The sequence below is a fragment of the Tachypleus tridentatus genome, chromosome 4, assembly GCF_004210375.1.
Source record: "Tachypleus tridentatus isolate NWPU-2018 chromosome 4, ASM421037v1, whole genome shotgun sequence".
Taxonomy (NCBI): Eukaryota; Metazoa; Arthropoda; class Merostomata; order Xiphosura; family Limulidae; genus Tachypleus; species Tachypleus tridentatus.
The window spans coordinates 118587144-118600092 of NC_134828.1; the positions used below are offsets into that span (position 1 = coordinate 118587144).

Sequence of the window (12949 nt, forward strand, 5' to 3'; positions counted from 1 at the left end):
AAATACATCATCATCAATACGAAGATCTGGATCTGGATGAATTCCACACTGGCAGCAGAAATATACACAAAGTTGAGAACCATTTGCTGTGGTCCACTTAAGTATATGACTGATTGTAGTTTGTAGCTGCTACTCACTAAACCTCATGTTTGATGACTGATATGAGATGTGAAAATCATCAACAAAAAGAACATTTGTAACTACAGGGGGTAGCTGTTCACTGATGGTGATAATCTTTATAATGAAAAGTGTAACACTCAAAACACAGCCCTGAGGGACTCCAAGTTCCTTTGGGAAAACCAAGAAAGTGTTGAGACCACACATACCTGGAATCAGCAGTTTACTAAAAAATGTTTTATAAAAAGTGGTAAATTGTTACATAATCTGCATGTTGTATCATAAGCTTTCTCTATATGAAAAAAATAGAAAGATTTTGTTGCTTGAAAAAGGCTTTTCTGACTGATGTTTCAAGGCAAATTAAGTGGTCTATTGTGGAGTGTTGTCTTTGGAACCCACACTGAGTGGGTGAGAGAAGGTTGTTTGATTCAAGGAACCAAACAAGATGAGCATTATTCATCTTTTCTAAGGTCTTACTGAGACAACTCATCAAAGTAATGGGACAGTAATTCGAAGGAATCTTTGGATCCTTCCCAGGTTTAAGAATAGGGAATACAATAGCTTGGTGTCAAGCATCAGGAAATACATTCTCCTGCCATATCTGGTTAAAGACAGCCAGGAGAAAGGCAGCATAACATCTGATGAAGCACAAGTTTGAGTTCCACCAGTGTAAGAGGGTAACTGTAGTCATAGGAATAATCAGTCAAAAAGGAAAGAGGCAGAAGTTGAACTCGTGTTTTAATAGCTAAGAAGGAAGGGGACGAGTTTGAAAAGCTAGATACATGAGAGAAACATTCACCAAAAGTATTGGCAATGCTCTGAGGATCAGCAACTTCATGGCCATTGAATATTAAGATAGAGAGGGTGGCAGAAGCATACTGTCCACTCACTTTCTGGATATTGTACCATATGACTTTTGAACTCATGGTTGAAGAAATGCTGGAGGTGAATTTAATCCAAGATTCTTTCTGGCTTTAACACCTAACTCGCCAAGCCTGTGCATGGGCTTGCTAAAATGCAATGTGGTTTGTAAGCATGGGATATCTATGACATTTATCACAAGCACGTTTCTGAGCTTTTTGTGTTACAAAACAAGCAGAATTCCACCAAGGGCAGGGATGTCATGGGAAAGATGTCAAGGTTTTGGGGATGCACTGAGTTAGTTACTACTACTACACAATCATCTATTGATTTACATAAGATGGCAGGATCAAGTTTTGAGAGAGCAGTGAAAGAAGGCCAATTAGCCTGGTCTAACTTCCACTGAGGCACACAGGTCAGGTGGCACTGACCATGGTCACTCTCTCTTAATATGATAGAAAATGATCACTACCCCATGGATTGATGTCAACCTCTCCAGAAAAGCAGGTGAAAAGCAATGGGATGTAGATAGAAAAATCTATAGCAGTAAATAACTGACTGGGTGTATGAAGATAAGTGTAAGAGCCAGTATTGAAGAGTTGATTGATTGATTTAGTGTTTTATGGCACAAAACAGCTAGGCTATCTGCACCAACCGTCCAGTAAAAAGGTAAAAATAAATTAAATGTAGTAAAATACAGAAAAGGAAATGAAGGTAAAACAAAACATCACTGAAAAACATAAAAAGCATAAAACCAATGTTGACACCTAGGTTACAATGGTAAGAGAGAATGCAGAGTAAAAGAAGTTGTAAAGTACTTACTCTAGCAAAATGGTAATGATCATAACCTGCCAGGAAGACTAACAGGTAAGTTCAAGAACCACCGTCAGTCACCTGAAGTTGGCCTTTCCAGTCCTGGTTCCAGGTTATGTGTCATAGCAGCCATTATCAAAATGTAAAATAATAGAAGTTTTAAAAGACATAGCAAAATCGTAATAATGAGTAGCCAAATGTCCAGTAGAATGGTAAAAGTAAACTAAATGTAGTAAAATTTGTAAAAGTAAATGAAGGTTAAAACAAAACAGCAATTAAATACAGAAAATGGCATAAAACCAATGTTGACATCCAGTCTATAAAGTTATAAAGGACTTCCTGTAGCAGAATGGTAAGGATCATAACCTGCCAGGAAGACTAACAGGCAAGTACCAGAACCACCGTCAATCACCTGAAGTTAGTCTTTCCAGTCCTGGAGTATTGAAGAGAGACAGGTTGTGATTCAGGAGTATATGCTCTATAGTATGACCCCTCACATCAATACTGGAACCACCCCAGAGGGGATTATGCCAAATAAGATCCACTAAAATTAAAAAGGGGTTGGCAGTTGCTTAATGAGGGCATCAAGGTCTGATGGATAATAATTTTTTCCAGGGAAAGGTATAGAGAACAAACAGTGATAATACAACCAGTTGATCAACCAGCAGTGCCACTCCCCCATGTACCTGTCCTACACATGACCCGTCATTTTGGAATAAGGAGTATTGTTGAATTGTGACTGTATTACTAGGTTTTAAAAATGTTTCCTGTAAAGAAAGACATTTGGGCTGATAAAAGTCAATCAAATCCTTGATGTCATTCACATTTGATTGAAAACCTTGACAGTTCCATTGGATTAACATGGCCATTTTTATTTTGGAGGAGAATAAGTCAAGGAGACTATCTGCTTGTGACCATGCTTTTTTTCTTTACTAAATGTGGGTTGGTCAATCTCTAGTGATCTTGCTCTGGATCAAGTAGACAGGTCAATGTTTGTAGACATACATTCCAGTGATTGAGGACGTTGAACAAATGGTCTGTTTAATTTTTGGGGTGTCAAGAGAGGAAAACCCCATGGAAACACCTGAGCTTGAACAAGGTGAAGTTGGGCAATGACTGGAAGATGTGGTAGGGACAAAGATAGAAGTAGATGCTGATTCATTAACTTTGTTGATTTTGAAGGATACTCAATTAAGATGCACTGTTAAGGATTCTGTAGGAGGCACAGAAAGGTCTGTCTCGACTCTTACTGTAGTAGTGGAATGATTATAGCAGTACAAGTCTGAAATGGAACCGTGAATAGTAATTTGTGTAAGTAACATTGTGAACTGTCTTTAGACATTGTACTTCTTTCTCTTCTATCCATTTAGGGCAAGAAGTAAAATACGAAGGATGTGGACCATTACAGTTAACACACCGTGGTTCTGGTTGGCATTTAAAAGAATCATGGCCTTTACCAGCACAACGGGCACATATCAAGGAACCACAGCAAGATGTTTTCGAATGGCCAATTCGTTGACAATGAAAACATTTAACAGGGTTAGGAATATAAGATTGTACCTTACAATTCAAATATCCTACCTTGATTATGGTAGTACGACGTGATGTTGTAAATGTTAATATAAGAGCATTTGTCGGCTCCATAATCCCGTCTATACGAGTAACAATTCGGCACACGGCTGTAACAACTAGGCTGGTGAAACCTGCGAGGATCTCTGACTATGGAATGGTCTTTAAATCCCTCTCAACTATAACTTCTCTGGAAGAATTCAAAGTAGAATGAGGAGTAACTTCAATGGCCTTTGATTTCAAGAGGAATTTGGAATGTTGTGATAAAACTGTTTCCACTAAAATGTCCACAGACTGTAATTTTTTTACCAATTTAAGAAAGCCAGCAAGCCCTTCTAAGCCATTCTGAATAAAAAATGGAGACATCTGCCCTAAGGGTTTTTCAGTTAAAGAATGTATGATTAAAAATCATGGGAGAGATTCAAGTTGTAAGTTTGACAGTACAGTCATCATTACGCAGCTGTTTGCCAGTAGTCAGATTTTTTTCTGTGCTATCATGCTTGTTTATTTTTTTATTTGAGGGGTATCCACAATAATAAAAAAAGATTATTTCGGTGACCACTGACCCCACCCACCAAGGAGCCCTACCATATAAGGTCGCTGCAGTGTGCCAGGGTTTCATGAGTACTATACCCGAACACCAGTGTCAATCATGATGTCCATTACACCCGTTGCGGATGTCCTATGCTGACACTCAGTTGACCTTGGCCCAAATGGACTAGCCAATTGATTATGAGGGCCACCCCAAGACTGCCCATCTACAGGAATTCAAGGCCAAAGTGGTGTGTTGAAATTGGACCCCTAAACCACCAGAATCCTCTCCTCCACTTCACAGGTCACCATGCATGGCAAACACACAGGTGGATGTTTAGATCCCAGATGATGTTCTGTACTTTCAGTCTACCTCCTCTGGGAGGTCCCCTCACCACGTACAGGAATCCACATCGAGGGGCCTACACTATGGGGTTTGAATTCTTCCACCACTAGGCTCGTACATAAGATCTGTTGTTGGTATAAGATCTACTTCTTCTTGATGATGAAAAACTCTCTTGAAATAAATATTTATCTCAGAATGGCTGTTGTGGGTATTAACCGTACCAGTTGTTGTGAATGCATCTATCTCTTCATCACAAAATGGGAAATGGTAGGAAAGAGAAGCTTCCATATAAAAATACATCTACACTTGCATACATTTCTGATTCAAAACATGGTGGAAATGAGTGTTGTACTACCAGTCTGTGGTAGGAGGACACCAAGCCACACACAAGCAGAAAAACATGTTGCAACCATTTGCAACCAACACCAGATCTACCAGGAACTGACTTTCAGCAGACAGGAGGAACCACAAACCTGAGGTGCATCTTCAGCCCAATACCTGGTGTCACTGAGCATTTGTCATCCAGTCAGTGGTAGGAGGACGGCTACAAACCATTACACATGAGGGCTTGCTTTGCAGGACCATCTCAAGCCAACACCAGACCACTAAAAGTGTACATCTGGAAAAAGGTAGGTACAAAAAACATTTCAGTCCATGGTGCAAAATTCTATTTTATATATATATATATATGTCATGCTTTTACCAAAACCTGGCAACATCTGTAATAACACATCACGGCCACTAAAGGAAAGCTGTCACACCACTGACACATGATTTTAATCATGACTTGGTCATCACCAACCAACACCATACAGAATGGTAAGAAACAATTAGAGCTTTGATGTAATCTAGATTAGAACGTAAACCTCAACAGTTTTATTGTATCAAAATGGCCATTTTTATTTATATGTAGGCAAATTGGATGGAGAGCCTTTCTGTTTATTCTGTTTATGACCATGACTTTTTTCTTTATTGTCTTTAATCAAGGGAGGTCTGTTGACCTCCAGGATCCTGCCCTGGGTTGATTGGGCAGGTCTCTGTCATTGGAAGAGGATTCTAGTGACTGAGGATGTGAACAAATTATTGTTTTGTATCTTGGAGTGGGAGAAGATGTACCTGAGGAAATGCCTGTACTCAGAACCAAAGGAAGTAGCTCTAGGGGTCTGCTGGAATGAATGGTAGGGACAGAAATGGGTGTTGATATTAATTCATTAGCTTTATTAACCATGGAGGTCAAAAGACTTTTCATATGGTTTGAGAATGATCCTTTCAGAAGCATGGAGAGATCTGTCTGTACTACCACTGTAGAAGTAAAATGAAATGCAGCAGCATATGTTTGAGGTGAAGTGGTGGACAGTAACTTTTGAGCTTGAGGGAAAGTAATATTTTGAAGCATTTTCAAGCATTGTACTTCTTTTTCTTCCAACCACTCAGAACAAGAACAAAAGTAGGATGGGTGAGAGCTGTTACAATTAATGCAATGAGGGTCTGTTTCACATTCACAGGCAAGGTGGTCCTTGCCACCACAATGAGCACATGTCAAGAAACCACGATATGATGTCTGGAAGTGACCAAACCAATGACACTGAAAACATCCAAGAGGGTTCGGAATGCATGGCCATACCTTGCAATTAAGATAACCTGCCTTGATGGTGGCAGGTGGACGTGGTGATGTAAATGTCAGAATGAGGACATTGGTCAGTATCATAATTCCATCCTTGCGAGTGAAGATATGCCTCACTGTTGAAAGTCCTTGGGTGGAAAAACCAGAGAGAATATCTGACTCAGGAATGATCTTCAAATCCCTCTCAATGATAACTCCTTGTGATGAATTCAAAGTAGCATAGGGAGTAAGCTCAATGGGTATACCCCCAATTGCCTTCGAATACAAGAGGAGTTCACTGTGTTTAAGAGAGTATGTTTCCACCAACATGTCACCAGGGTGAAGCTTTCTGACTAACTTAGAAAAGCCAACAAGTCCCTCGAATAAAAAAGGAAAACATTTGGCCTAAAGGTTTGTCAGAAAGAGAATGTAGTATAAGAAAATGAAGTACAGGTGTTAGAGAGGTTGAAGATTGCTGCTCATAATCTTCAGTATGTGGTCATTTACCTATGGGCTGGTTTTTCTCTATTTGATTTGGGGGATGCATAATAAAGAAGAAATATTTCAGTGCCCACTGACCCTATCCACCATGGAGCCCTACAAGAAAATGCACTACAATGCCAAACAAGGACACTGCAGCAACTCCAGGGTTTCATGAGCACTATACAAACACCAGCATCAGATACAATGTTTACAACACCCATTGAGAACATCCAACACTGGTACTTGGTTGACCCTAGCCCAAGTGGACCAGCCAATTGACCCTGGGGAGCCACCCCAAGGCTGCCCGTCTACAGGAATTCAAGGCCAAAGTGGTGTGTTAGGTTTGGACCCCTAAACCACCATAATCCCCTCCTCCCCTTCAAGGGCCACCACACATAGCAGACATGTGAGCAGATGTTTAGATCCCACAGAGGGTAAACTGAAAGACCAGAACCTTCTCTTGTAGGACCCCTCAACACTTACAGGAATCCACACTGAGAGGAAAAATGAATTGGAAAGTCACAAGGACCTCATCACTAGAGACAGTGCAACGGATGTCAGCAGTTCCCTATTTTGAAAAGCAGTTACCATATCAAGAAATCAATCAACCAAAACCTGGCAGCAGCTGGAATTGTACATCAGAGCTGGGCAGCAATCTGTCTACTTTACTCATGTTAGTGCACAAGGGTACAACCTACAACAAACTTATTTACGAAGCAAGAAAACCACTAGAGAGAATTGCAAGCAGTCGTACAAAATGCTCCATCTCTACATCATGCATAACCCAGTTATGTGATGTAATTATTTAGACACAGATGACTACAGAATGGAGACAACCAATATCTGACAACATTTGCAATTGTGCATCAGATCCACAGTAGGATGGCTTACGATGTAATTGACATTGAGTGTGGTCACAGGATAAACAGTAAGAATAAAAAAAAACATCTGGTTAGGCATCACTTGGTACAGAATGAGAGCCACAACATACTAGGCAACACTTGGCACAGAATGAGATCCACAACATACTAGGCAACACTTGGCACAGAATGAGATCCACAACATACTAGGCAACACTTGGCACAGAATGAGATCCACAACATACTAGGCAACACTTGGCACAGAATGAGATCCACAACATACTAGGCAACACTTGGCACAGAATGAGATACACAACATACTAGGCATCACTTGGCACAGAATGAGATACACAACATACTAGGCATCACTTGGCACAGAATGAGATACACAACATACTAGGCATCACTTGGCACAGAATGAGATACACAACATACTAGGCATCACTTGGCACAGAATGAGATACACAACATACTAGGCATCACTTGGCACAGAATGAAATACACAACATACTAGGCATCACTTGGCACAGAATGAGATACACAACATACTAGGCATCACTTGGCACAGAATGAGATACACAACATACTAGGCATCACTTGGCACAGAATGAGATACACAACATACTAGGCATCACTTGGCACAGAATGAGATACACAACATACTAGGCATCACTTGGCACAGAATGAGATACACAACATACTAGGCATCACTTGGCACAGAATGAGATACACAACATACTAGGCATCACTTGGCACAGAATGAGATACACAACATACTAGGCATCACTTGGCACAAAATGAGATACACAACATACTAGGCATCACTTGGCACAGAATGAGATACACAACATACTAGGCATCACTTGGCACAGAATGAGATAAACAACATACTAGCCAAAATAGGCACTGAAAAAACTATAAAAAACAATCTTTTTTACAGTTCCTAAAAGTTAAATAAATAGTAAAGAAAAACTAAGTCTGTTATATAAAGAACTGTTTGTTTTTGAATTTCATGCAAAGTTACATGAGGGCTGTCTGTGTTAGCAGTCCCTAATTTAGCAGTATAAGACTACAGGGAAGGCAGATAGCTAGCACCACCCACTGCCAACTCTTGGGCTACTCTTTTACCAATGAATAATGGGATTGACTGTTACATCATAATGCTCCCAGAGCTGAAAGGGTGAGCATGTTTGGCATGAAAGGATTCAAATCCGCAACCCTAGTATTACGAGTCAAGTGCCTTAACCATCTGGCCATGGTGGACCAGTATAAAGGAAAACAATGATAAAACCATGAACAAACATCCTTATGTCTGGTCAGTACCACTCCCAGTTTAGAAGTGATTAACAAGTGCAAGTGTAAAGATTGTGCTTGTTACAATAGGAGTTGTGTCCCACTCCTACTGGTGTATAATCATTTGCACATGAATATGCAAAAGCAGTAGGTGAAAGATTAGTGTCAAAGTTGAAAATTTGCACCAGTAGAGAGAAGTATTAATTATGAAAAGCTATTCTGTAAAAGAAGGTAAGCTATCGTATCAGAAATGTGAACTACCAGGATAAAGTTTTAAGCTGTAAATACTTGGTTTTGTCTGAATTATATTTGAATTTAATTACAAACTTGAAGAATTATTTAGCTAATGATGTATTTTATATATATAGCACGGCCATTATAATGCAAATATAGTATCTTAGACTAACAAGATGGTATATACTAGGCCTACTTATTTCCATGCTCAAATGTAAATCAATGCCAAATTTGCAGTTTACTTTAAAATTTTTCACAAAATACCCAGGTTAGTTGTTAGATAAAAAGTTTTACCTTAGTGCAAATCTCATGACTGAGACTGTTAATTTGGCATCACTCGAAAGTTTGCAAGTTTAGCAATTTTCAAGAAACCCAAGAAATCTCTGACACATGGGTGAAAAAAATCTTTACTCTTGTGCAAATTTTGGGACCCAGACAAGTTGTTTGGCACACTTTGAAGTCAGTGCAACCAGCAGTTTAGAGAGAATTAAGTTGCACACATGGACACCATATTACACTAGTACATGTACTGTTAAGTTCTTAATGTTTTGTCAGCTGCAAAAGTGTACATAAACATTAAGGGATATACAAATTAATAAAAATATGAGCTAATTTTTGTATTTATATTAAGTGGGAGAGAAAAGTATTTAGACCGGCCACAAACATGTAACCTTCTGACATTTTATTTCAGTTTTTCCCCATTAATTTACACAAAAATGTGTTTGAAAAACAAACATTTCCAAGTCATTTTTCCAGTAACAACTTGCAGTAATTTATACATGAATGTAAGTTACTTTTTCAATCTTTTTTAAAACATGGTGTCTCATTGAAACTTTCTTTCTGTTGCTAAGCAGCAATCACACTGTGTTTCATATTATAAGTGATGTATGTGTTACGTTGTTTCTAATTCTCCTGGGCTTTCCAGCTCTCTAGAATATTTGTCACTTATTCTTGTGACAAAAATAAGTTAGTATTAACAAGCTGTTAATACAAGAATATTCTTGTGTTAATAGTTGTTACACACACGCGTTCTTGTGTTAATAGTTGTTACACACACGCGTTCTTGTGTTAATAGTTGTTACATACACAAACACACGTTCTTGTGTTAATAGTTGTTACATACACAAACACACGTTCTTGTGTTAATAGTTGTTACATACACAAACACACGTTCTTGTGTTAATAGTTGTTACATACACAAACACACGTTCTTGTGTTAATAGTTGTTACATACACAAACACACGTTCTTGTATTAATAGTTGTTACATACACAAACACACGTTCTTGTATTAATAGTTGTTACATACACACAGGTTCTTGTATTAATAGTTGTTACATACACACAGGTTCTTGTATTAATAGCTGTTACATACACAAACACACGTTCTTGTGTTAATAGTTGTTACATACACAAACACACGTTCTTGTATTAATAGTTGTTACATACACAAACACACGTTCTTGTATTAATAGTTGTTACATACACATGCCCATTTCTTCTCCCCTACATCAGTTTCATAATTTACCACACAGTGTCATTCTGTACTATTTCATGTGCATCTCAAAACACCATGTTTTTAATTTCTGACATCATAATGCTATGACTTTCATGTTTCTTCTTTATTACACCATTATCTTTAATTCTACATTGTTTCCTTTCTAATATCTGGCTTTAGTCAGGTACTTGATGCTGTTATTTGTAATTATTTTATTTTCATACATTTGTTTCAATCAATATTTTAATTTTTATGTCACTTACATTTACTGATATTTTTCTGTTTGTCATCTTCTCAACCTTTCTTCCTCATTATATCTTGTACATTTTCCATTTTTAATTTTGTTCAAATACAATACACTTCCTTTCTTATAATCAATCCACATCTTGTTAGAATTCCAAACACTTTTTTTCATGTGTAATAAAGAACTTTTTAACTGTAACCATGGTTAAATTTACATTTTCATATCTAAAGCACTAGGTAATACAAATAAACATATAGTCTTTTCTAGTTTGTCTTCATTTTTATTATATACATAATTCTCAGAACTTGTAATAATTAAAACAAAGAAATGTAACTTAACAAGAGTAAAAGTACTACTCACATTTTAAGATAACAGCTATACTATGGATACTTGTACAATTAACAAAACTTCCAATTATTAAATTTCAATTTTTTTGTAAAATACTAAATACCTAAACTTATTAGTTTCATTCATCTGTCACTATGAGTTAACGTTTTCAAATGGGTCTACTTCAAAGGAGTTACATTAGTTTTAGCCCAATTCTTCTTTATTAAAGAAAAATTCCAGTTTTGATAGTAGAGAGAGACATCAGAAAAGATGTACATTTCATCATGCAAGTTCAATGACAGTAAAAACATACTTCTGTACTTACAAATTAAGTTCTGATTTACCCACATATAAACACCAGACTTATGTATATGTTTCAAAGGTTATGAATGTTTTCAAATCTATGAAAGATCTAAAAAGTAAAACAGTTATAACTTATATACATTATCATTATGCACTTTTCAGTTTGTTTCAAACTTGTTAAAGAACCCTGTAGATACAATGTACGTTCCATTACTGATTCAATGTTATGTTGACCTACGTTATAGTTATAGTTTAATACTAGGCTCTATAGCTAACTTAAAACGCCAAATTCCTCTACGCAGATCGTGATATTATGTTTCAAACGAACTTATCAAAATATCATCCCCGCATAACACCAGCCACTGACTGGTAAGCCGAGGTACACGCCCTTGGCCCGATACAAGAAACGGCCATCTTGTTAAAACACTTGTTCTGGTTGACGTTATCAATCACATTAAGCTTCCCGAGTTAGCTTAAACCATTGTGACTGGACCTGACCAGATGTTTGAAAACTACTTATGATAACCAATCATATATACGTATACAAAGTATGTAATGTTATATGAGTTATTACATAAAGTTTCTGCTAAAATAAGTTTTCTTTTACACATCCAAGGTCAAACACTTAAAACAACGGCCTTCCCGCTTACCAGTTATGTCAGAGGGTGAAGTTAACAAGATGGTGGCTTGATACACAGTGTTAATAATACAAGAGTTTAGACCCCTGCGACTTGCATTTATAAGCCTGCTTCACAGGGGCAATTTTTTTAAAATCATAATCTGAATATTATGTTACAAAAAATAAAAAATGATAACTTAAAATAAAAATAAATACTATCTTACCCAAAAAAAAACCTCGCTCAATTATTTACGCTTTCAAACCCAACCTGCCGTCTACCCAATTTTAACTTCTCTAGTCAATATTGTAACTTGTGAAAGAAAGTTTATTTAACGAGCGCCCTCTATTATTTGAAATTACCATAAGTACTGCCATTTAGGAAAATAACATCCAATCATTTGGCGGGCTATTTGAAATTAATTTGTCTTGAGGAAAATGTTGATAACGTTCCAAGGCACACAAACTTTCGACACAATGATATACTGATTTTGTGCATAAGCTCGTCAAATATTAGCAATAAACTTCAAATTTTAACGATCACTTACAAATAATGTATGTGTTTGATCTCGTACTCTCTAATAATAAGCTCATAGGTAAACCTAAATCTAATTTTAAAAACGATGTTTCTTTGTTTTCTAATTTCGCGCAAAAGTACATTAGAACTATCTTCCCTAGCCGTCTCTAAGTTAGCAGTATAATACGAGAAAGAAGGCAGCTAATCATCATCACCAACAGCCAAATAAAATACTTAAATCAAGATAACTGAGAAAAATTCTTGTTCAAAACTGAATAAATACAAGTCTTTAAAATATTTGGGTCACATATATGAAACACTTTGGAAATAACCAAAATGTGTATAAAATATATCCAACCTTACATCATGAAAACAAAACAACAAATATAAATAAATGATAGGGTGAATTATTTAAAGACCAACTGAGGAAAAATTTTGCAACACACAATGAACCAGACATGGATACATACTATTTTAAAACAGTAAACAAGTTTATCTAGAACACAATAAACTAATATACACATAACATTTCGCAGAAACTACAACAATTCCACAAAATATAAACAATAATGATTGTGCAAAGTAAAATAACACAGGTTATAACAAAAACAGAAGTAATTATATCTGTAAATCTAACTAAAATTAAGGTCCAAGTGATGATGGAATACAAGCCATTATTCTAAAAATATACTCGGTAATTGTTTAATCACCTAACAGTGTCATACAATTTAATCT

At 36.9% G+C, this 12949-nt stretch overlaps 1 protein-coding gene across 4 annotated transcripts in view; it reads right to left on the reverse strand.

Annotated features, from left to right (window-relative positions):
* Positions 1–12024, reverse strand: part of LOC143249948 (uncharacterized) — a 58845-nt gene extending 46821 nt beyond the window's left edge. Inside the window, exon 1 of one of the 4 annotated variants that reach the window (XM_076500575.1) lies at positions 11925–12024. The gene's annotated coding sequence lies outside the window, so the exon portion shown is untranslated. Of the gene's footprint in view, positions 1–11655; positions 11883–11924 lie in introns of those variants that run through there. The other 3 variants (XM_076500579.1, XM_076500576.1, XM_076500578.1) reach the window with 3 other exon arrangements.
* Positions 12025–12949: the final 925 nt, after the last annotated feature.